The sequence below is a fragment of the Halichoerus grypus genome, chromosome 9 (genome assembly GCF_964656455.1).
Source record: "Halichoerus grypus chromosome 9, mHalGry1.hap1.1, whole genome shotgun sequence".
NCBI classification, from domain to species: Eukaryota; Metazoa; Chordata; class Mammalia; order Carnivora; family Phocidae; genus Halichoerus; species Halichoerus grypus.
In genome coordinates this window covers 19502641-19529506 of record NC_135720.1, presented here as the reverse complement: position 1 = coordinate 19529506, position 26866 = coordinate 19502641, and the positions used below count along the sequence as shown (strand labels likewise).

The window sequence follows — 26866 nt, the reverse complement described above, 5'->3', positions numbered from 1 at the left end:
CTATATTTTGGAAGAACTGCTTTGGTCTCTGGTGGAGCAAGTTGTAAGAAGAGATAATGCAGGTCAGGGAAAAGAAAACTGAGAATTCAGGTATCTAGTATTCAAGCCAGAGGGAAGAGATTTTATTGCGAGCATGCTTAGGAAATGTTAGCCTTAGACATAAGTAGGCAGCACTGGTTTGATCCCTTTTTCTTCTTTATGACTCGCTTCAATATACAAGTCTGAAGAAGAAAAGATAATGTTATTTATCCAGGGCCACACCACTAACATGGGTGTATGTGGACATAGGTGGCAAGAAACTGTACTCATCTGTCAATAGGAGTGACATTTCCTGGTGGGTCAGATAATTCCCATGCACTGCTCACTGAAGGCATGCCAGGAAAGGACAGCACATTGTTCCAAGTTTTTCAGGGCTTGGTGAACTCCACTGGATGTCCTTTTCTGCCCCCCAGGAACTACCATACTTCTTAACAGACTTCTTAACACAGTACGTTTTGTGAGTGTTATCATTACTGCGTAGAGACATTGCTCTCCGCTGTCCTTTTTCAGTATTGCTTAATGTGACAAAAATAGATCCCCTTTGGTCTACCACTGTGCCATTCAAAGCCAGTTGTCTATACTGGGTTGATAACACAGAATGATGGACAGGCATTAAAGATGGTGTCACCATTGACTGAGATGGGAAAGACTCCAAGAAAAGCAGAAAGGATCAGGAGCTAGATTTCAGATTGGGTTAATTTTGAGATGTCTGTTAGTAGTGCAGCTATATATATGTCACTTGGTCATTGTGTTTTATTAATAAAATTTAGAATACTACTTATTAAACATACTTGGATGTCTTTTTGCAAGGATTTCCAAGAAAATATCTTGTGACCTAAGCTTTCAAAACAAAAGTTAGAATTCTGTAGCCATGTGTGTTTTGAAAACCATTTTGGGTCTTCAGTTGTCACAGTGCATCCAAATGTCAAGGTTTAAATCTGAACTTGGTTAACGTTCATAGAAAATTTTTAAAAAATTGCACATTCATGAGTTGTTCTTATATTATACTTGACTCTCAGAGCTATTATTAAGAGCTTCTTATGTGATTACAACCTTTAATAAATATGTTTATGTTTGCATTTCATTCTGCAGTCAAACTTAGCAAATATTTCCCTTTGTTCTTAGTTCTAAGGAAGACTGAAACCTTATTTAACTTTTCTATTTGGAACTAATTCATGAACTTTATTGATCTCTTCTGCTGCAGGAATCCTAGAATTTTATCTTTAGCAGTGTTTACGTTATCTATGTGTATACATTCATGTAAATTTACCTTGCTCTTCAGTTTTAATGTCTGTGTTTCTATGAAATTGTCTTCAATGCTATTGAAGAACAACTAAATTTCCACTTCATGTATCATTCTTATCTAGTTGAGATCCTTGAATAGCAAATAAATTTCATAGTCTTCTAATGAATATGCAGACACATTTATGAAAGTTAATGTGAGGAAGTTGGATGAACCCTTCCATACTATTGATAGCTGCTCTTTCCATCACTTATTTTTACCTCTTCTAATTGGATCATTTTGGTGTTTTGGTAAGTTTTGATATTGCAGTTAGTTTCCATAGAAACCTTTATTGAGCTTAATCTCAGATGTCACTATTTAAATAAAGAGTTTACATGCACTAGATTGTCATTTTGAATATTAAGGGTCCTGAGCCCAGGCTGAATAATTTGGGAATCACTGTAGCTAATTAAAAAGTACTTCATGCAAAGTCTACATCACTGCTTAATTAGTTGGGCATTTAAGGGATTGGGGATGTGTTGGAAAGGTACTAACTGAAACATCAAAGCCTAACTTTTTTAAAAAAAGATTTTATTTATTTATTTGGAGAAACAGAGAGTGAGAGTGGGGGGGGGTGGGGGGAGGACAGAGGGAGAGAGAGAGAAGCAGGCTCCCCACTGAGCAGGGCTCCTGGAATCATGACCTGAGCCAAAGGCAGACAGTTAACCTACTGAGCCACCCAGGCTAAAAGCCTGATTTTTTAAAAAAATTAATCATTGTGAGGACAGTGGAAAGAATAGGTATAAGCAAATCAAAGTCACTCTCTTCCAGTAAATGTCTTAGTTGTTTACAGCATTTGTGTTATGTTTGCAATGGCATAGTGCTTTATCCTTCCTGATGAGAATTGTGAAAATGATTCCATGGAAACTGTGAGCGCATTTGGAAGCTTAACCACTGGGTTCAACGCTGGTTTGGTTAGGTATCTGCCAAATGACTTGGAGGACCTCACTTAATCTCTGAATCAATTTCTGCAACTGTAGCATGGTAACAGTTTCTACTTTACACAAGTGTGAGAATCAAATGAAATAATACAAGTGAGATACCTTGCAAATTGTAAATCCTTACATAAATGTAAAGTGTTATTATTAATGTCATGGCTTACCAGAAGGCAAATAAGGTATAGAATGGGTCCCCTTACTAAATATTACAGGTTTTGAAATTACAAATTTAGCATAACTACATTCCAAGATGTGGAAACTAGAAAAACAAGCACACAATCCTTAATCAACCATACTTATACAGTGCCAATATAGATATTTAATTTTTTTCCTATTTAGGCTTTTACAATTTTTTTTCTGATTATCAAAGTAATACCTACTACTATGATTATTGTATATAACTTGGAAATATAGAAAAGCATAAGAAAGATGATGGGCATTAAGAATTTTCTGTTATGTAACCACTGTTAATCACTATTAATTTTTTTATATATTGTTAGCAAATACACAGTTAAATTTTTGGTATATTTTTATCTGTATGTACTTTTAAATCATATAGTCAATATTATTTTATATATTGCTTTTAAAATGAATACTGCCTTTTAAATTTATGAATTTATCATTAATTTCATTCATTCTTCATAGCTGTATAACATTCTGACAGATAAGCTCTAATTTATTTAACTATCTCTTTCTTCCTATGCATTTAAGCTGTTTTTAGTTCTTTATAAATTAAAAAAAAAGCTGCAGAGATGTATTAAAAAATTCTTCTTCCTAACCACCCCCCCGCCTTTTTTTTTCTCATTTTGGATAATTTTCTTTTCTTTTTCTTTTTTCTTTCTTTCTTTTTTTTTTGGATAATTTTCTTAAGATATATTTCCAGAAGTTGAATTACTCAATCAAATGATATGAACATTTCTAATAAGACATCTCAAAAGGCAGCTCCTACCAGCAATGCTTGCAATTCTATGAACGTTTTTTCATTTTGTTTTGCATAGTTATAATCATAGTGTACATATAATTCTGTGTCTTATTTTCAGTTAGGATTATACTTTACCTTTTTGATGTTGCTGTATGACCTTTATAACCACCATTTTAATAGCTCCATAATATTCTACCCAATGAAAATACTATAATTACTTAGTCATTCTTATATTATTGGTTGCTTCCAATTTTTCTTCTTATAAAAAAAAACTGAATATGGTACAGAGTTTTCATGGTTGTTGGTACTATTTTTGGATTGTTTCCTATAGATTTTTAAATATATAATTATTGGTCTAAGAACATAACAATATTTAAGCCCCTTAAAAATGTATTACCATTGTCTTGCAGTATGGCAATATTAGGATTTGCTGTGGTTAGCAGCATATTAACTGGATGAGTTCACTATGTCCTTACTGACCTTTTTCACAGTCCAGTGAATTTACAGCCATAATATTACATTCTCCCCTTATTCTTTATACCAACTGGAAACAAGTGAGCACAATGCTTTTTAAAGCTAGTATATCCTTGTATTTGGTTATTATCCAAGACATAATGAAAGAATTTGGATGATATCTGTAATACCAACAGCTCAGGACTAGTAAGATAATGACAGATAGCCTGATATGACAAAATTTCAAGACTTCCAAGCATGAGTACTCTTTTTCTTAATGAGATATAATTGATACATAACATTATAGTAGTTTCTAGTGTACAGCATAATATTTGGTATTTGTGTATATAGTAAAATCATCAATACAGCATCCTATACCATCCATCATCACTATATATGTATATATATCAGATTTTATTTATTTATTTATTTATTTATTTATTTATTTATTTATTTATTTATTTTAGAGAGAGAGTGCATGCATGCAGGAGTGAGGGAGGGGAGGGGCAGAGGGGGAGGAAGAAGGAAAGAGAATATCAAGGAAACTCCACTGAGTGTGGAGCCCCATGTGGGGCTCCATTCCATGACCCCAAGATCATGACTGAGCCGAAACCAAGAGTCAGATGCTCAACTGACTGAGCCGCCCAGGTGCCCCGTATCTTTTCTTTATCCATTTATCCATCAAAGGATACTTAGATTGCTCCTATGTCCAGGCTATTGTAAATAACTGCAGTGAACATAAGGGTGCATATATTTTTTCAAGTTAGTGTTTTTGTTTCCTCAGGATAAATACCCAGAAGTGGAATTATTGCATCATATGATAGTTGTATTATTAATTTTTTGAGAAACCTCCATACTGTTTTCCAGAGTGCAGTGCACCAATTTTCATTCCCAACCAACAGTGCACAAGGGTCCCCTTTCTGCCACATCCTCAGAAGCACTTGTTTTTCTTGATATCTCATTGTACTTTTGATTTGTATTTCCCTGAAGATTAGTGATATTGAACATCTTTTCATGTACCTGTTGGCCATCTGTATGTCTTCTTTGGAAAAATGTCTATTCAGATCCCCTGCCAATTTTTTCACCATTTTTTTTCTTTTGCTATTGAGCTGTATGAGTCCTTTATATATTTTGGATATTAACCTCTTTTTTTTTTTTTTTAAAGATTTTATTTATTTGAGAGAGAGAGAATGAGAGAGAGCACATGAGAGGGGGGAGGGTCAGAGGGGGAAGCAGACTCCCCGCCGAGCAGGGAGCCCGATGCAGGACTCGATCCAGGGACTCCAGGATCATGACCTGAGCCAAAGGCAGTCGCTTAACCAACTGAGCCACCCAGGCGCCCCAGATATTAACCTCTTATCAGATATAAAACTTGCTAATATTTTCTCTTATTCAGTATATTGACTTTTCATTTTGTTGATGGTTTCCTTTGCTCTGCAAGAGCTTTTTAGTTTGTAGTCCCACTTATTTATTTTTGCTTTTGATATCAAAATCCAAAAAGACATTGCCAAGATTTTCTTTTAGGAGTTTTATGGTTTTAGGTCTTATGTTCAAGTCTTTAATCCATTTTGAGTTATTTGTGTGTGTGTGTGTGTGTGTGTGTGTGTGTGTGTGTGTGTAAGATTTCATTGTTTTGTGTGTGGCTGCCCAGCTTTCCCAAAACCATTTATTGAAGGGACTATCCTTTCCGCAAACATGGGTACTCTTGCTCCAGCTTGGAGATTGCCATTCACAATTTTTAGATTGGTACTAATTTTTATAATATATTTGCCTCATTATTAGGTTTCATTTTGAATTAACATATCATATAAGGTAGCATAAGATTGGTCCAATATAATTCGATCCAGATTAAGATAGTCTATGAACTGAGACAGGTTCCTATTTACTATAGCCTTTTAGGTCCTAGGGTAATAACTTCTCTTTGTCTTTGGAAGTTTGACCCAAATGCCAATGAAGAATATCATTTGCCTTTACACAAGAAATTGGTATATTAGCCAGAGTTTGTGGAAGGCTTCACAATTCTTCACCCATCCCTATATCCATGCCCTTTGAAATATGACTTTGCAGCTCCTCCCATTATGAAGTAGAATTTTGCTCCCTACCACTTGAATGTCATTTGAATTTATAGCTTATTAGTTCTAAGTCCGAGTTTTGAGGCTTGACCTACTATTATTCTTTTTTGGGACCCTTCTCAGCTGTATGTACAAGCCTGAGTTAGTCTTCTAGAATATGAGAGAGAACTTGGAGCAGAAATAGGATGACCTCTTAGATGATAAACCAGTCTCCAGCCAATACACTAGCTGACTGTTGACACACGAGCGAGCCTAGCTGACATGAGTCATGTCCAACCCAGAGCAGCAAAACTTCCTAGTTGACTCCCAGATTCATGAACTAAATAAATACTTGTTGTTTTAAGCCACTAAGCCTTTGGGTGGTTTGTTATGCACCATTATTGTGGCAATTGATAACTGATTTAAGGATCCTATAGTCCTATAATCCACGACCCTCACATAGAACAATAGATTTAATTTAGGGAACATAATTTCTCAACCCAATGCTAGAATTCTCAATCTGTTCCCCCTTTCAAGCGGAATGATACAATGCTATACCCTATATCTCTTGAACAAAGCCAAACATTTTTTATAGATTCTTCAACGAAGATTTAAAGCTCCCTGATCCAAGGCAGTAAAACTATTCTACTTTGGAATTCTGGAAGTGCTAACAAATGGGGCACAGTTATAGCTGAGCCAAACAAACATCCTCAAAACAAAACAGTAATAGGTTCTTACACAGTGTGCTGGTAGAAATTGCTTAATGGACATATATTTTAAAAGCTTTGGATATTGCTTTAGTCAGTTTGGGATGCTATAAGAAATTACCATAGGCTGGGTGGCTTAAACAACAAATATTTATTTCTCACAGTTCTGAAGGCTTAGGGTGCCTACGTGGTAGGATTCTAATGAGAGCCTTCTTCCTGCTTTCCTCAGATGATGGAGAAAAAGAAGCAAGTCTCCTAAGTGCACTAATCCCATCATGAGGGCTGCACCCTTAACACCTAATTACCTCCCCAAACCCTATCTCCAAATATCATCACCACACTGGGGATCAGAGTTTGAACATATGAATTTGGAGAGGACACAAACATTAAGTCTATAACAGATGTATTTATATCTTTGGTTGAAAGAATGAAAGTGAACTGACCTTGGGGCGCCTGGGTGGCTCAGTCGTTAAGCGTCTGCCTTTGGCTCAGGTCATGATCCCAGGGTCCTGGGATCGAGCCCTGCATCGGGCTCCCTGCTCAGCGGGAAGCCTGCTTCTTCCTCCCCCACTCCCCTTGCTTGTGTTCCCTCTCTTGCTGTGTCTCTCTCTGTCAAATAAATAAATAAAATCTTTAAAAAAAAAAAAAAAAGAAAGTGAACTGACCTTGTGTCCCTTTTGGACATTATAATTCCTCAGAAAACCTCATTATCACACATAGATGAAACTCTGAAAATAATATAATACTATAAGCACAGTCTTCGTCTGCTTAACTCTTAATACTTTTGACCTGCCCTGTCAACTGTGGTAGCCACTAGCCATGTGTATTTTTTTATATTTAAATTTAAATTAATTAAATGAAATGAAGTTAAACATTCATTTTCTCAGTCTCACTAGCCATATTTTATATGTCAAAAACTGTATGTGGCTAGTGACTACATCTTGCATAACACAGATGCAGAAAAATTCCATGATTACGGAGAGTTCTATTGAACAGTGCTGTGTTCTAATTTCTTCTTCTTCTCCTCCTCCTTCTCCTTCTTCTTCTTCCTTCTTCCTTCCTCCTTCCTCTTTCCTTTCTTTCTTTCTTTCTTTCTTTCTTTCTTTCTTTCTTTCTTTCTTTCTTTCTTTCTTTCTTTTCTTTCTTTCTTTTTCTCCTTCTCCTTCTTCTTTCTTCTTCTTCTTCTTCTTCTTTCTTCTTCTTCTTTCTTCTTCGAGACAGGGCAGGGGCAGAGAGAGAGGGAGAGAGAATCTCAAGCAGGCTCCATACCCAATGTGGAGCCTGACCTCACAACCCTGAGATCATGACCTGGGCTGAAATCAAGAGTCAGACACTTAACCAACTGGGTCACTCAGGCACCCCTGCATTCTAATTTTCTAACCCCATAAATGCAAGTTTGTTTGTTTCTATGGTTATTTGGATCTAATTCACAAGTTAGTGTTTCCAGCATGATCAACTTGTTGAATATCCTCACTACAACAACTGAAAGATGTTATAAACCAAGGCTTCCACCTTGCGTGGTGATTCCCACAGAACCTCCAACCCAAATAGGGCAGACTCGTTCCTATGAAGACCAGGTATGTCTTCACTCTCCTATTAAAGTTAAGTATAGTTTCTTCTTCCATGTCGTTTTAATAACTGAATGGATTTATATAAGTGTGTTCTATCATTCAGAAGACACAAAGATTGATGCAGGGGCATACATTTTCCATCCTTTTTACTTTATATTCATCTTGATTCTGTTTCCAAACGGCTTGAATAATTTTTAGCATCAAGCATATATGGACTTCAGCTATAAAAATGGAAATTTTTTGAGGCCTCCAATGCTTATTGTAACAGTGATCAGTTACTATTTTATCTTTTAATAGAAACATCTAATTTACAATTATGTAATGTTGGATATGCTAGTGAACTTTCCACTATGTAAACTAGTTACCCAGAGAATGGCCTAAGGTTTATATACCTATTATTACCAGAATTTAGTTTAATTTATTAATAAATCCTTCAATTAGATCAATTTCTCCCTATTAAACAATTTATATATTTCCAAAGTTGAATGCTTCCTCCTATGGTCCAGCCTAACTTCTGAACAAATTTGAGAATGGGTATTTTTAATGATTAAAATCTATGGCTATTCTTAATAAAGAGTTCACCTTGACATAAAAGGCTAGTGTATATTTAGATATTCCCTAATGGCACATAGGGGGTTACTCTATATCATATAAGTTGTACTGCTTCTCATCAGGAGAATAGTTTTGCATTTCATGTCTTGTGCACATTTGCTGCTGGGAAAACTCACATGAAGTAAAGTCATAATTTCAGCCATCATAAGAAGTTACAGTCTTTTCATGAAGAGTAGACCAAACATACTTGGTGTATGGCCCATTCACTCTTTTTCCTGTATTTTTATATTTTTATTGAGGTATAATTGACATACAGAAAACTACACATATTTAAAATGAACAATTTGACAGATTTTGACATGTGTGTATGCCCATGAAATCATCACCACAATCAAGGTAATGAATATATCACTTCCCAAATTCCTTTGTGTCTCACTGAAAATTCCTCCCTCCCACTATTCCCCACCCCTCTCCTCCCTCCTATTCACATGCAATTTTCTGTCACAATAGTTCATTTGCAATTTCTACTTTTTTTTTTTTTAAGGTTTTGTTTGTTTATTTTTTGAGAGAGAGGAGGGAGAGGGACAAGCAGACTCTGTGCTGAGCACAGAGCCCAACTTGGGCTCAATCCCATGACTCTGAGATCATGACCTGAGCTGAAATCAAGAGTTGGAGGCTTAGTCAGTTGAGCCACTCAGGCACCCCCTACCTTTAATATGAATGAGACTGTGTGCTGTGAACTCTTTTCTGTCTGCATTCTTTCACTCAGCACAATTATTTTGAGATTCATCATTGTATTGCATGTATCAATAGTTCATTTTTTTAAAATTGCTGAGTGGTGTTTCATTATCTGGACATAACAAAGTTTGTTTATCCTTTTACCTGGTAATGGGCATTTGAGTTGTTTCCGATATTTGGTTATTACAAACCAAGATGCTAAGAACATCCATGTACAATATTTGTCTGGATATATGCTTTCTTTTCTTTTGGGGCAAGTCCTAGCTGTGGAATGCCTGGATCCTGTGGGAGGTGTATGCTTAACTTCTTTTATTTATTCTTTGGTCCTATTCATTATGGAGATATATAATTGGGAAAACAGCATCATAAAGGAATCAAACACTGAAAAGATAAATGGTTTATTAGAACTCAAGAATCAGTCAGACTTTTGAACTTGTTCTTGAGGGGTATGTTCCATCATTCCATTATTTCTGCTATGTGGAGGTAACAGTTAAGGTGAGGGGGATATTCTATATCCATATCATGAACCAAGTTTTGGGTCATAATAGCTACTAAAGAGGATTCCTTATTAGGTGCTGTGAAATGGAGGTTGCCATGTCTCTGGACAACTTCCTCAGTATGTGCTCTGGAGGTAAATTTTCTGGTGCCTGCTTTTTTTGAAAAGTAACTTCATACTTGAAGTTATTATATACATTTGTGCCCTGATGAGTGGAGCTCTATGTGATCAGCCTACCAGTTACATTTATAATCTAGGTCCTGTGTCCCTACGCTACTGTAGTGCACTTGAGTATTATACTTCATATCCAGGAGCTGCTTATCAAACCTCACACCAAAGATCTTTGTGAAGTAGTATTAAATCTGCTATCATAGTCCCCTGTGCCTATGTCAATGTTATGTCATAATTCTATATGGCCACTCTATTTATTTACTTATTGACCTTTCTCTGGAGTATCACTGGCTGGTAAAAACATTAGTTGTGACCACAAATCCTTATAGAAATTTGATGGGTATCCATGGGTACTACATGGGACAAGTTTTAAAATTTGTTAGAAATATCAAAACATTGAATCCATAGGGACTTAACCTCAAATAGATTTGGTCTAATACTCTAATCAGCAGAACACTATTATCCAGTCCATTTGGATAAATTAATAGCCCAGACCCTAAGATGATATGAAGAAGAATCATGTCCTTTAGAACAGTGATTCTCAAATCTGACTTATTAAAGTCATCATGAAAGTTTTTAAAAAGGTACTCTAATTCATGTTAACAGAAATGTCTTAATAACACATAGCAAATTTTGTTTGGAAAAAAGAAAAAGGTACTTCACAGTACCAAGTTCTCACACCACACCAACTGAATCAGAATCTCTGGAGTAGAGCCAAGGACTTAGGTTAAGGACAGGAAGAAATTCATACTTAAAATTTATGAGACTTTTAGCTCTTTTTTTTTAAATTTTTAAAATTTGGAATCATCTATCACTGTCCAAGTTGAGAGCTTGCCAAGGTTTTGGCTGTGGCTGTGGCAGCTGAAGTAGCTAATGAGAATTTAGTAATTTCTAATGCCGAATGAATCTCTTCCATTTGTTTTATTTATTTATTGGTAAGCTTGTTTGCAGCATTAGCATTCCAAAATCAATAAGTCATGGCTATATACTGTTTCTCTATGTCCAGATTGGGCAATTATGATATGTATTAATTTTCTATTGCTGCCATAACAAATTACCATAAAGTCAGTGCCTTAAAACAATCCAAATTTATTATTGTACAGTTCCATAGGCTAGAACTCAGACAAGGGTCTCATTGGGTGAAAATCAGTCAGATGTTAGCAGAAATGCATTCCTTTAGGAAGGCTCTATGGGCGAATCTGTTTCTTGCTTTTTTCTAACTTCTAGAGACCACCCACATTCTTTGGTTAATGGTCCCGTTCCTCCTTATTCAAAACCAGCAATGTTGCCTCTCTTGGACCCTGCTTCCATAGTCACATGTCTCTCTGACCACAGCTAGGGAAGATTCTCTATTTTTAAGGACTTATGATTAAATTACTCCCACCCAGATAACCAAAGATAATCTTCCCATCTCAGTGGAAATTCAGTCACATCGGCAAAGTCCTTTTTGCCATGTAGCCTAACTTATCCACAGGTTCCAGGCTTTAGGATGTGGGCATCTTTGTGGACCAACAGGTCCACCACAGTAGATGTTCAGACAGAATGAGGGATTAGCTTCTCTAAGTCCTTTCTAGTAGCTACTTCTTTAGCTCTTTTGCAGCGGACCTGCCTCTATTAACAGTTGCCATGAGAAAAGGACATAACTCTTTAGGTACATATTTAAAAATCCAATTTTACTGTGTTTCTGTGAAAGGTAAAACATCTAGACCATTAAGGACATGTGCCTCTGGCTGACCAGAATGGCATCTGAATGCATGGATACCTTCCTTTACATTTCCCTAATCCTTGTTTTTTGGTTTTCCATTGCTGGTTTGTTCTTCTACACTCCCAAACACTATGCTCTTACCACAGAAAACAAAGAATTAATTTCCTGTATAATTCAACTTTTTGTATAGCTATAATGTGTCCTTACAGATATTTTTCTCCAGCTCTCAATTCACTCCATATAAATGATTTTCATCTTTCTCCCACAGATATGCATCAAGATGTCAGACATTCTCCAGGGGTCTTGCTGTATCTTAGAGCTAGAGCCTAACTAGAATCTTAGTGTCCTCTCTCTTAGCAGTTGTCTTAATTTGAAAGATTTATGGGTGCTAAGTTAATTCCTTCAGATATTTTATCACAAAAATAAGAGTTTTGATTTGGTCCTTGCCATGAAGCTGAGTTTTCATTTGTTCTTTGTAGCATAAACATCTTCTGTTTTATCTGTTAAGAGTTGGAAGTGAGAATCAATTTTATTTTTATCTTTGCACATTTAATATGCCTACCTCCTTGCTTAAACATGCAAGCTCATTTGGTAAAATACCTGCCTTCCAAGTTATTATCAGTGACAATGTTACTGAATGTTTTGCCACTGAATAACAATGGATTTATGTCCTTTATGACACTGGTCACAGTCTCCTCACCATCTGCTGCCTGTTTCTATAAGCCTCATACTTAATGATTCATTGTCATTTTTTAATGTATTTTTTTTTTTAAGTATGCTCCATGCCCAGTGTGGAGCCCAGTGCAGGGTTTGAACTCATGACTCTGAGATCAAGACCTGAACTGAGACCAAGAGTCGGATGCTTAACTGACTGAGCCACCCAGGTGCCCCTCGTGGTGATTTTATTGTTGTTACAGCATTCCCCTACTTTTAGGTATCAATTCCCTTTTTGATTAGGATAGGTGAGGATATACATTATTAACAGATGACCCCTAACTTAATGTCTTTCAAGAAGAAAAAATTATTTCTTGTTCTTGCCATATTTCCATTATGTATGAGTTAAGAGACTGCTCCATGTCTTCTGCACCTAGGACCCAGTCTGATAGACCAACTTCAATCTGGAACGTTGATAATTGTGGTAAGGAAACAGAACATGACCAATGTGATCTGGAGTTAAAGCTTCTGCTAAAAGTTATACATGTCACTTCAGTAACATTTCATTGACCAAAGCCAGTCCTATGGTTCAGCCAAATATCAATGGAGAGAAGATACATAATCCAACCTAAGGTATCTAATATTTATGGGTAATAATACAATCTATGAAAATATTAAATCAGAATTCGCACTGCAGCTATTTATTTAGGAGGTTCATGTGCATACAATATATGTTTAGAATTTTTGGTTTTGAGCTCACTTAAACCTTTAATTGGCAGAATTACCTTGTCAAATGCATGGATAATTTTTGCCAAAGGTAAAGAGATACTCCTTTCTTATTTACTAGGGGCTAAATTAATTGTAGGAAATTTTTGTTAAGATAGTGAATGAAAAATTCAGAACTCCAAGACCAAGAGATATCAGCCAAAAGGGCTTATCAACAAAATGCCTTTGTTTTCTAATCAAGGTAAAATTAAGTAATAATTAGGTACTACTGTACTGTTTTCATGTTTCTGCTAGTGAAGACTTCTTTATTTAGAGGTTTTGGAAATGGAACTTATTCCCATCTTAGGAAGGACAAAAAGAAAGTGATTCATGTATAGTCAGACATAGCCAATTACTCTCTACTTAAGGGTCCCACCTCTCATGTTTAACCTACAATGATTGACACTCAGGAGCAGTTTCAGGATTTCCTTTCTCATGTGGGACATGACAAGTCAACATTACTGCTTAACAACACTTATAGTTCTTGCAAAAAACCCCAAGTGTGCAGAAATTCTTTTTTTTTTTTTAAGATTTTATTTATTTATTTGACAGAGAGAGATACAGCAAGAGAGGGAGGACAAGCAGAGGGAGTTGGGGAGGGAGAAGCAGGCTTTTAAACATAACTTTAAATGATTTCCCTACAAGTTATTTCTCAAATTTCCCAAGTGTTCATCCTGACCAACCTACCATGTCAATGTCAAGCAAGCTTTTTATTAGCCTCAGGGGTAAAAACAGTGCAAAACTATATAAACTACAGAGCTGGTTTACCAAATTGTGCAACAGGAAGTTTCTTGAATGAAGAAGGAATCGGTGTGTGGTCATGACTAAGCAACTGAGGAATGCTCTGCCTCCCTTCAAATCCTCTGGTTGGGAAGGAAAATTTTGAAGATTCACGGTGCATTGGTTTCCATTTTTCCTGTGAAAAGAACCTTTTTGATTGTCTTGTATATAATCATTTTATTTAGTTTGGGAAATAACTCAGGAGACAGAGAGAGAACTTTCCAGAGAGAATCTGTGTCCTTTTTTTGTTTTTCTTTTGTTTGTTGATGACTTTTTCTTTTTTTCTTAATTCAGACTTATTTTGAGCAGTTTTAGGTTCAAGCAAAATTAAGAGGAGGTACACAGTTTTCTCCATATACTTCCTGCCTCCACATACATTGCCTGCCCCATTATCAATACCTCCACCACAGTGGTAACATTTCTTATAATTGAGGAAACTATACTGACCCATCATTATCACTCAAAGTCCATAGTTTACATTAGGACTCACTCTTGGTGTTGTACATTATATGAGTTTGGACAAGTTTATAAAGACATATACCACCATTATAGTATCATACAGAGTATTTTCACTGCCCTCAAAATCCTCTGTGCTCTGCCTATTCATCAGTCCACACTCCTCCCAGCTCTTGACAACCACTGATCTTTTTACTGTTTCCATAGGAATATAGCTGACATTCCCATCATCTTGTCAAATTTGTTTTCACTTGTGTTTTGTTTTTTTTTTAGATTTTTTTAAATTGATTTATTTTTGTGAGAGAGAGAGAGAGAACTTGCACGCATGTACCAGCAGGGGGAAGAGAGGGAGAAGCAGCTCTTAATGTTAGTTTCCTCTCTCTCTCTTTTATATTAGGATATTAAAGAGATAAATTAATGTCATCTGTCTGGTAAGTTTTAAACAAGGCTTGAAAGACTTTTTGAAACCTCTGACGGTTGGGGCTAAATGTTAAAGCTGCTAGAATTAGAAAAGTTACCAGGAATGAAAGAAAGAAAGAAAAAAAAAAAAACAGACAAAAATTGAGAGGCAAAATAACCTTCAATGCAGCAGCCTCTTAGAGGGTTCTAGTCAATACAAAACTACCTGATTCAAGTTGCAGCTATTAAAGTCAACCCAGAAGAAAACTGTGGGAAAATATGAGAATAAACACTTGGTATTCTTCATGGAAAGTTCTCTATTAGGAGCAAGCCTTACAACCACTGAGTTTGATGTTTTTGTTTGGTAACTGCTATTAAAGATTTATTATGTCCATTCATCTGTTGATGGACATCTTGGCTCTTTCCATAGTTTGGCTATTGTGGACATTGCTGCTATAACCATAGATTTTGGATAAAGATGTGGTATATATACATACAATGGATTATTAAACAGCCATCAAAAAAAACACAAAAAAACCCAAAATCTTGCCATTTGCAACGATGTGGATGGAACTAGAGGATATTATGCTAAGCGAAATAAGTCAATCAGAGAAAGATAAATATCTAATGATCTCACTGATATGAGGAATTCTTAATCTCAGGAAACAAACTGAGGTTTGCTGGAGTGGTGGGGGGTGGGAGGGATGAGGTGGCTGGGTGATAGACATTGGGGAGGGTATGTGCTATGGTGAGCGCTGTGAATTGTGTAAGACCGATGAATCACAGACCTGTACCTCTGAAACAAATAATATATTATATGTTTAAAAAAAAAAAGAAGATAGTAGGAAGGGAAAAATGAAGTGGGGGGGGGAATCGGAGGGGGAGACAAACCATGAGAAACTATGGGCTCTGAGAAACAAACTGAGGGTTCTAGGGGGGTGTGAGTGGGGGGATGGGTTAACCCGGTGATGGGTATTAAAGAGGGCACATATTGAATGGAGTACTGGGTGTTATACGCAAACAATGAATCATGGAACACTCCATCAAAAACTAATGATGTAATGTATGGTGATTAACATAACATAACAAAATAAAATTAAAAAAAAAGATTTATTATGTATTTTCAGAATTATGTTGGTGTCCCCAGTACAAATTTTTTAAGCCGTGGTTGTCTAGTGGGCATGTTATTGGTAAGCATTGAGGCTGTAATTGCTCTTGGATTTCTTTGGGAATCAATATTTTCCTTTTGATCCTTATTTAGGGTGATCATATAATTTATTGTCTATACTGGGCCACTTTTGAGAGTGAAGTAATGATTTTGGAAGCACAGGTGTAAACAAGACAAACTGGTCAAACGGTGACATGTTTCTTGAGCCTCGCTGGCCTCTGACTGTATCTGTTTACTGATGTTATGGGTAATATATACATGTATTACCCATACAAACACATGTAACATAAAATACATGTACTTTGTATATATGCATACATATATGTACAATAAACAATCAGTAGGCTGCTCTCGTCAATTTTAACTAATTTTACATTTATCTAATGTTACTATACACATTAATACTAGCTACGATTTTTTGGATTGTTTATACAATATTCAAATAATGAGTTCATGATAATCCTGCCAAATAGACATGAATCTCGCCATTTACAAATGAAGAAAGAGTGGTGGTATCCAAATGCCCTCCTGATCCTTGTTCTTACACTCAGTGGCAGTGTGGGTGCTGATATAGAAATCTACAAAAGCGGCACTTTTCTGGTGGCTGAGGAGAGGGCAGCCTGCTGTGTACCAGTATCATTGTCAAGCTGGTCTGGGGCTTCTCCCTAGGATCCTTCCAGATGTGCACAGCTATCTTTCTGAGTAGAAGTACTGACACCCAATCTTTTAACAGCAAATGATGACAAAGAAGCTCATCCTGTCAGTATTCATCATACAGCCAGCCAGGAGGCTAGGCACATGTTTTCAGGAAATATTTGTAATTCACACGCCTTTCCAAAATAAACACAAACAGCTTGTGCGTTTGTGTAAATCTGAAACAAGCACATGCACTTCCCTACCCTGCAAGTCCACTGGGTCTGCACATGAAGGGGGTGCCATCATCAGGAAGAACTCTCTCTCCAGCTACTACCCCAGCTTGGAAGGAACTAGCATTTGGGAAGGTGCAACATAGAAAATCATCTGGACTTTACAGGACCATTTACTTTGGCATAGCAACTGTCTCAGATAATGTTGCAAGGATCTATCACTGATCAAACAGAATATATTACAGGTTTTCCTGTTCCCCCCAAATCCTATATTTTCATGACCAATGAATAGAGAATCCAAACTAATAATATCATCACTTTGTGGGAAGGTGAAAACACTGTGGTTCCCTGGGCTTTAGTGCCTTTTCATAACACTAGTCGCAGAGTTTCTAGTGAGAAGGGGATTTTATGATTCAGTTTTCTGTGGTGCATTAACTGTTATAGACCACTAGGGTATCATTAAATCATTACCTTTTCTAATAGAATAAATAGAATCAAATAATTGTAGTTGACTGTGTTTATTTACCTTCAAAAGAATACCTGCCTAACTACTTCAGAGCGGATTGTGAAAATAGCTACCTTGACTCTAAGCAGTAATCTTGTTCTTATTGCTAAATCACAACAAGGGCTACAAATTGCTGCCTGAGTGAGGCAGCACACAAGGCCTCCACGGGGTGGGAAGTGACTGCTACCTTCTGAAAACAGGGGATTCATGGCAGCCGGGCGGGAATTGTTGGCGATTCTATCTGCTGCCAGTGAGGATGGCTATTCTGTAGAGTGGTATGGCAGAAAGAACTCTGGACTAGGCACATGAACACCTGGGACCCAGACGCAATGCTGCTGTAATAGGTCAACAGTACATTTCCAGCAAGGCAGGGAACTTCGATAAGGGTCTAGACCTCCTTGGGTCTCAGTTTCCTAATTAAAAAAAAAAAAAATCCCATGCAAGTGGATCAGATTATCTTTTTGAAGATCTCTTGCCCCTCTAAAGTTTCTATGCTTTGCTTTTCCAATTCTACATTTACTGGTACTTGGCAAAGCCATGCACATAGATTATCTTTCTACTCTTTACACAACTATATGAGATAGGTTCTATGATCACTGTTTTACACATGTGAAGACTAAAGTTAAGTCACAACTGGGGACTTCTTTCCCTTCAATTAATTCTTCTTTCCCTTCTTTCCCTTCAGTTAATGCTTCCATTGAAGAGACTCCTTATTAAGTAGCACCTCAGGTCTTTTGACTTACCTAATGGGAAAAGAGGAGTGATTCGTTTTAAGAAAAAACTGGGCATGCTCAGCTCTGCCCCTTGCTCTCTCATTTGGAGACAATCACTTGATACTCCTCAAAGGTTCTGGTTGGTTCTGAGGCCTTGGGCAGATGTGGGCTGTCGTTGTGCAGCCCTGACAGTAGGCTAGACAGATGAATCTCTCTTGTTCTAAGATCAAGTAGTGAAAAGTCTATCTTGGCCACATATCTAAACTATGTCCTTAATCCAGTGTGATTATCTGTTTTTCAGTTAGTTAGTTTTTTGTTTTGTTTTCTTTTGTTTTGTTGTAACTTGAAAAAAAATTTTAGGGGTGCCTGGCTGGCTCAGTTGGTGGAGCATGTGACTCTTGATCTCAGGGTCATAGGTTCAAGCCCCATGTTTGGTGTGGAGATTACTTAAAAATAAAATCTAAAAAAAATTAATTGAAGTATAACTCGCATATGGCAAAATGCAGAAATCTTTACTGTACAGATCAATAAATGTTTACATAAGTACATACCCATGTAACTGCTGCCCAGATCATGATTTAGAGCATGTCCAGAAGCTTTCATTTATTTAGAGCTTCCTAAATTCATCCCAGCAATGTTTTTTTTTTTTTTTTAAAGATTTTATTTATTTATTTGAGAGAGAGAGAATGAGAGAGAGAGCACATGAGAGGGGGGAGGGTCAGAGGGAGGAGCAGACTCCCTGCAGAGCAGGGAGCCCGATGCGGCACTCGATCCCGGGACTCCAGGATCATGACCTGAGCCGAAGGCAGTTGCTTAACCAACTGAGCCACCCAGGCGCCCCCAGCAATGTTTTGTAGTTTTGCAGTGGGCAGAACCTAGGTATTTGATTTTTATTATGCTGCAACAATTTGTATATTTGAAAAAAAAAATTGTTATTTGTTGCTAGTATATAGAAACACTCTTGACAGTTGTATTTTGGCCTATAAGCTTGCTAAATTAATTTATTCTAATTTTCAATAAATTATTTTGAGTTTTCTATATATATAGTCACCTTACTAATAAAACATATTTTATCCTCATCTGTTTGCCCCTGGGTCTACTTCTTGTTGCATCAAATTTGGGAAGGAAGTACATTATCTGTCCCACTGAAATCCCAGGGGTCCTGAACTTAAGGTCACACAGCTAGTAAGTACAGAGTCAGTGGCCTTCCAGAGCTGGACCTGGTTTCTGGCAAGTGGCACTATGCATGTGAGTATCAGCTTTATTCAACTGCTGGAGAACTCCCCTGACAGACAAGATATTTGTTAGCAAAAACAATCAGTTTGATATTTATTTTTTTTTGAGTTTTTAATAATATTGTCCCAGTTTGAATGCCCAAAGGGAGAGGATAGAGAATATAGATTGAGAGAATGTTGAACTGCAATAGAGTACTTTTGTTGATGACTGTTCTATTTCATTAGAGCAATCCCACCACTATGTATAAATCTACTCATGTTGCCTCTTCAAATTTAGACCCTCAGCATTAACTTCAAACTAAAAAGAAACAAAACAGCATTCTATCTCAACATAAAACAAGGAAGTATTTGGGGAAGCAATGGTAAACATAACTGTCCCAGATAAAATATTCTGATTTCTTGGCATTTATAACTCTGCACTGCCTCTCTGTCTGAAAGCATTATACACTCAGTACATCATTTGATCCAGTCTCAATTCAGATCAAAATAGAAAGGGCTGTATTATTTTATCGTTAAGAAAATAAAACTCATATTCCTCTAAATGACCCAAATATTAGATTAATTGAAGGAAGATTCATCAGATTATTTTAAAAATAATGACCTCAAAGGATGAAAGTACCCTCAGTTTTTCTTGAAAACCTGGGCTGCTAAATTTCCTTTATGCTTTTCTAGGGAGAATTTGTGATGAGATTCATGAATGTCTAGGCTTGTCCATGCTCAAGTCTAGGATCTATGAATTTTTGTTTGCTCTGACTCTATATTTTCCTTTTTCCCTAAAAATTTTTCTCTGTTCACAAAATATGACCCCTCATTATTTTTTGCTCAGTTTATTAAAATGTAAATTAACTGCTATGTAGGATAGAAGAGAACAAAGGAAAGTTCATTTAATCGAGCATATGTTATTATCACTGTTATTATTAGTTGATTTCTATTGCTTAAACCCACCTGGTTTTAACATATGTGAGCATTACAGACATTTTTCTAAATACACCATCACAATCTATTGTTAAGAGAGAAATCCCCCACTTATATGACATGTGAACAGCAGGCTCCCTGCAAATTGATGATAATATATGGTAAGCCTCAATTCCCTGAAAATACAATTGCATTTTAGGTAATTTGTTCAAAAAATTATAGTGTATGTGAAAAACAAATGAGGACAATTGCTGCTGTGTTTAAATGATGCTGAGGATCAGTCAGTAACATTCCATTGAACTAGAGGGATAGTTCAGAGAAAACAAGGGCAGCTTGCTATGTTCCTTTGCCCTTATTATTGATGTGGCACAAAACGCTGTCATGAAGTTATAAACCACTCCCCCTGGAGTAACTAATCTTTGCAGGTTTGCAGTAAGCATTTGGCAGGTAATCATAGAGATAAAGTATGTTACAGAGAGCTGGCTGCTTTAACCACTGTGGGAAGTTAAAGTGTTGTTAAAATTCATCAGGCACCAACTCTCTTCTCAGCAACCTGATGGGTCAGAACCCTTGCCAATTCCTCTGGGCCTCTATCAAGCTCTAAGAATGCGTATCTATTCTCATAGCCCCACTTCTACTTACTTGTGGGTGATAGGAAACATGCTTTCTTTTACATATGCAAGAGAGTTCCATCATTTAATATTATTATGGTCCATTTTGAGTTCCTGTCAGTGGTTTATCCTTTTTAAAGTACCTCTAGTTTTATGTTGCCATGTTTAGACTGAGCTAATAGGTTAGAGTGGATTTTGCAGAAATACAAGAGCTATTTGTAAATATTTTACTGATCTCTGACCTATTTAATTAGGATCTAACATAGCATTTTCTGGTAGGCAATATAGAGTCTTATTTATTACAAAAACAATACCATAGAATTATATGGCATTGGCATCTTAATTCCACTTTCATAATTGACTTCTTATTAATACAATTAGTATCTACAAGTTGACAAAATACCATATACTTTGGGATATATTAAAGAATTTCATATCCTTCAGCCTTTTCCTTAGAATTCATATGCCAAGTGGTAAATTGGAAGCCTAGAATAGAAGCATATCATGTTCTAAACAGACTCTGGGGTTTAAATACAGGTCATAAGGTTTATTACCATGCCTGTACCACCTAAGAATGAGATCTATTATGGATTTTAATTTAAGGTTCATCTTCCTGGGTCACTATTAGTTGCTATTTTATGTTGATATTTTAAGTAGACAACAGCCCATGTAGATCACAACACTATCTATCCCAATGTTGCAACTGTTGGGATTTCTTGAGTGGCATATTGCTTTTTATGTGGTGTCTCCCAACAGCATTTCTTGAAAGAATCAAATTTGGAATTCCTAAGGCCCCAGTAAGAACTCATGGCTAGTGAGACTTTAGTCAATATGTGTCACAGAAATTGAAAGAGTAGTTTTTAAGATTAATGTTGTCAGGCGCATATAGGAAAAGAATTCTTAGCAGAATCTGTTGATAAAACAAATACAGGATGCAGACTTTATGCAAATGTGCTTGGATGTCAACTGCTCTGCTCAGGTTGTAAAGGGCATATTTATAGAAATAAGAATGCCAAATATAGATTCAATAAGAAGGACTTCCTTGAGAGGTCACAGGGCTGATCTAAATCTATTAAAATTATATTCAGAAATGGAATATAAGCAATATACTCTAGTTGGCCAAGTTGTTTCTCATGGAGTATGGGTTAACAATTCTGAAATAGCTGTACATGCACCAAGGTTGAACAAATAAATAAATGCATGGCAGATGGTAGAAGCCAAGTTTATCACAGTTGGAGTGGGAAGTTAGAGACAAGTAAAGGGGGAAAACTGGAATAAACCATGTGGTACTGGAATCAAGTTGGAGGCATTAGCATGAATTTAAGTATAGCTTAATATAGATATTGATAAGTTTATATAGAAATAATTATATATGAATATATTTAAATGTGGACTGGTATACATATATTTCCCAGCTCAGTGGGCTGAAGCAAAAATACCCAAATAGCAACAAACATACCCAGTGCCCAGGTCTTGGTTTGTAATACCATTTTCTAATAAAAAGGATCAGGACTTCTTCAGAGAAATAAAAAATTGTAGGGCTGGGGCAGGAAATGTACAAGATGAGTGTAGAGCATCTTGCAGTGCCAGAAAGTAAGGAAGTGCTTAAAAAACAAAACAAGATATATGTTAAAGGGACACTAGAGTCAACTGAAAGACTACCAAAGCCCAAAGGTCCTTCCCAAAGCTGAACAATTTAAGCAACAAAATAAGCAATATAGTATTGAATTATAACCCAGAGTATAAAATATAAATATTCACAAGTCCATGTTCACATACATAAATTATTAAATTAAAAAAAAATAAATGGGGGAGAAGAGACAAATCTATACAGAAGAATTCCAAGAAAACTATACCCTGCCCTCAAGAAGGTGGAGAATAATTCCCCATCCCTTAAGTGTGGGATACACTTAGTGACTTGCTTTCAAAGAGCACAGCATTAAAAGGGGTATAAAAAGAGAGACCTGGTGAACACTATCTTAGCCAGGTGATCAATGTTAACATCATCAGTAATAAATTGATAGGGTGTTCTCTTAATATGTTGTGTTGAGAAAGACACTTCACCTCTGTGGTCTTTCTCCCAAAACCTACAATCCCAGTCTGACTATGAGAAATACATCAGCAAACTCAACTTTAGGAACCTTCTACAAAATATCTGACCAGAAGTTCTAAAACCTGTCATGGTCATCAGAAATAAGGGAAGTTCAAGAATTGTCACAACTGAGAGGAGCCTAAGGAGATGATATAAATGAATGTAATGTGGTATCCTGACTGGGATCCTGGAACAGATAAAGGAGAACTGATGAAATATGAAAAAAAATAATGGAGTTCAGTTAATAATAATATACCAATCTTGGCTCATTAATTGTGGCAAATGTAACATAGCAATATGAAATGTTCACAACAGGAGAAACTAGGTGCAGAGTATATAAGAACTCCCTGATAAAAATTTGCAACTTTTCTTTAAAACTTTTCTAAAATACAAACTTTATTTGTTTTAAAAATGGGCAGAATTACGTCAAATCTGACCCAGAATCACATACAGAGATAACATGATCGAATGCTTGCTATGTGACAGGAACTTAATCAGGTGCTTTACATATATTATCTTATCCACCTCACCATGCCTTATGAAATCAGTGATATTACCATATCCAGCTTACTCACAAAAAATCCAGAGACTAGTGGGTTGAATGACTTGTCCAAGATCACACAACTGGATAGTGGTGGTAACTAGACTGACACCCAGCTGGTATGACTCCAGAGTTCTCATTCTTAAGTATTATGTTGCTCTGTCTCTCGCTTAGTTGTAATCCAACAGTGATATTTTATTCAGCAGGTTCATGGAAAGATGTGGTATTTGCCACCACATTAATGTTTGTGTGTGCAAAATAAAATATGCCCTTGCTTGTAGATTATATAATCTTATTACAAAGAGAACTTCTACATATTTCATCACATGGTGAGGTCACCATGATTTATTTCACATGGAACATATTGATATAGAGGCAGAATATTTTGCATGGCTCTTTCATATAGGTGTTCTATTCATTACTACATAGGGAAAGTTAAAAAACAACAGACAAAAATTATTTGGAAAGAAACACACCACTAAGAATCAGTATACTAGATTCTACGACCCTCAGACTGACCTAGTCACAAGAAACTATGAACTGATTTACTAAGGTTTTATCTGAGTTCCCAGACTACTACAGGGTCAATCCTTCTGGACACAATTGTCTGTGCGCTTAACTGGGAGTGTACCTTCTGTTCTGGGGAAAATAATCACAGAGGTTGACTTAAGAATCTAATTAAACAAGAGCCCTTGAGGCAGGCATACAGTCTTGGTTGGTAATAACAGTTTGGAAGTCACAGGATAAGAACAAACTTGGAGGAGGCTCTTAATGTACCACAAGGAGCTCTCTGTGCCTGTAGTTAACCTGGACTGCTAACCTAGACTATTGGGGTCAGGTCTTTGCAAACTGACCTTGCTCAATCTTATCAAATCACACTCATCAAAAAAATGCATTTGAGGAACATATGGAATGTAGCATCGCTGGGCCAATATTTCTGTTGACTGTGGGACTTTTTTAGTGTTTTATGGGAATTTTGCTTTCTAGGATGCCAGGTGTTACACCATTTTTGGATGATGCCTCAATCATGGGATTCAGTTCTACTGAAGTAATTGGGCAACATATCAAGATTTTTCCCTCATGGCTTCTACTTATTCTTAGATGAGGGTATATGAGACAAACACAAATGTGTTTAACATGATGTTCTGTCTACACTTACCTCTTGTTCATATTTGTACCCAAAGTAGACTTTTTTCTAGTGTAATAAAGCCAATTAGTTTTCATTAGGACTTGGAATTTAGATGAGATACATGTGCCTGACCACCCCTTAATGTATCTGATTCTCAAAAACATATAAACAAGTATCCACCTCTAGAGAGAAGGGAGAACACAGAAGGCTTGACACCCACTAAGGTTCAAAATTGAGACAGCAGATATAATGGACAAGGTTAGTCATAACCAAGGCTGGATTGAAGGAATGAAACTCATCATGAAAGTAGGAAAAGTCTAGGCTGATGTACTAGATTTATACCAAAGCATGTGTAATTTGAGGATAATCCTGGCTTCAGGTATAAAATTGAGTGATAGTAGAACTCTTTCTGACCATGTGTGTGTATGTGTGTGTGCACGCACGTGCACGTGCTTGCACATGCTTTGGGTTAAATAGATGCATGTGTGCATTCAAAGTACTATACTATTTTGAAGCCTGATATTCTGCAGCATTCTTCAAATGAACTTAACATAAAAAGGGGAAGCCTCCTTCTCATTAACCCAAGGCATGCTGAGTTGTCACAGTACTCTGGATGAGCTTAGAAACATGGCATTAGTCCCCCTTTGCTGGTTTCTTTCATAACTAGGAACAAAAAGGCAACAGTGGAGATGAATTCCACCCTTAACTAGGGATAAGAAAGCCAATGTAGAGGGTCACCTGGGTGGCTCAGGTGGTTAAGCATCTGACTCTTGATTTCAGCTTAGGTCAAGATCTCAGAATCCTGAGATCAGACCCCGCATCAGGCTCCATGCTGAGCATAGAGCCTGGATTACACTTTTTCTCTCTCCCTCTGCCCCTCCCTGCCAGCATTCTCTCTCTCTTTCTCTCTTTCTTAAGAAAAAAAAAAAGCCAATGTAGAGATTAGTTTGCTGAGAAATGAGCACTGTAACCAAGGCTTATATATTCACCATGTATATGCTCAGAAATATTTGGGAAGGATAAACCAGAGAAGAGAGTGATCAGCATGACACTGTCACATTGATCAAATATGACAGCTGCTTCTAGTGGTGAGGTCAACAGGAAACCCATTAAAAACATCTTCTCAAGAACATTCAGCATTGATTTTTCAGTTGTGCCCCCTGAAAGTTCACAGAACTATAAAGTGAAGGCAGCAATGATTTCGCTTTCCTCCATAACTGCTGAATCAGAATCACCAGATATGTCTGCAACTGCTCATATAGACTGGAACAGCATAAAAATACACTGGTGTATTTTTTTCAAGTTATTTTAGTTCCGGGGGAAAAGCTTGTTTTGTGTACCAAGGGATACTGTGGTTTATTGGTGAGTTTCCATTGCCCCTGGCTTCCTTGAATGTGATGGAGATACAAGTTTTAGAAGCCTGGATTAGCTTGTATATGAAGAGTAAGGAGAGCTGGGGGCCATTGTGCTGCCAGAAATCCACCACAACACATCCCCTATTTCTACTGCCAATTGCAAAGCCATCATCATATTGTCAGAATAGACTCCACCTGCAATGGAAACACACGTTACTTGTTTCCATGCAGTAATAAGAGTTATTTAGACAATTGTCTTCTGCATTATCTCAATGTTTCTCATAGTGAATGACTGACAGCTCAGGAGAAGGATCATGACCTAACTGAGGCTTGATTATTATTGATGGTGACTAGAATACACTTGAGAACATTCAAAAAGAAACCTGATGTGATGACTATAAGCTATTACTTGAGATTATTGAATATAAACTGTAATATAGATGAAGTGTCTATTTAATACATTAGTCAAATTAGGAGCTCTTAAAATCTGTAGAAATAAAATAAGCTGTGTATAAATGGAAAAAATGAAGGTTGGGAAGTTCAGGCAATTATTTCAGTCTGAAGCAGTAAGTGAGAAATTTCTTCAAATCTCTTAAAAGATAGAACTAAGATTCTCTTCCATTTTAAGCTTGTGAACTGAGTGTTGTAGGAAGAGAGCTGTTCAAGGCTCATACCCATCCAATTATCTGAGGGGAGGAAGATGTTAGTACCTGGAGTAATAGGAATTTGTAATACCTTTTAAAATAAAATTTTAAAGATAATGCAAACTTATGTATTTAACAGAATAAGAATTTAATATTGTAGTGACTGCATTCTCATTTTGAAAATCACTCAGCCGTCCATGGTGCACATTCCATATGTTGGACTCTGTGCTGCTTGTAATATTTTAAAGAGTCAAATTGTGTGTGACCCAACTCTAAGGATGAGAATTTAAAAAAGGAATCAATCACTGTAAAATTCCAGGCAGGCTTCATGCAGGAGGTTGGACACAGACTGCTGTTAAGCAGGTGTAAGACACTGAATAAAGAAAGCAAGAAGAGGCTTCCTGCATAGCAAT

The 26866-nt window shown here is 36.6% G+C and overlaps 1 protein-coding gene across 4 annotated transcripts in view; it reads left to right on the top strand.

Annotated features, from left to right (window-relative positions):
• The window catches only part of GRM1 (glutamate metabotropic receptor 1), a 410234-nt gene that overhangs the window by 301169 nt on the left and 82199 nt on the right, over positions 1–26866 (top strand). The gene's annotated exons all lie outside the window — the stretch shown is intronic.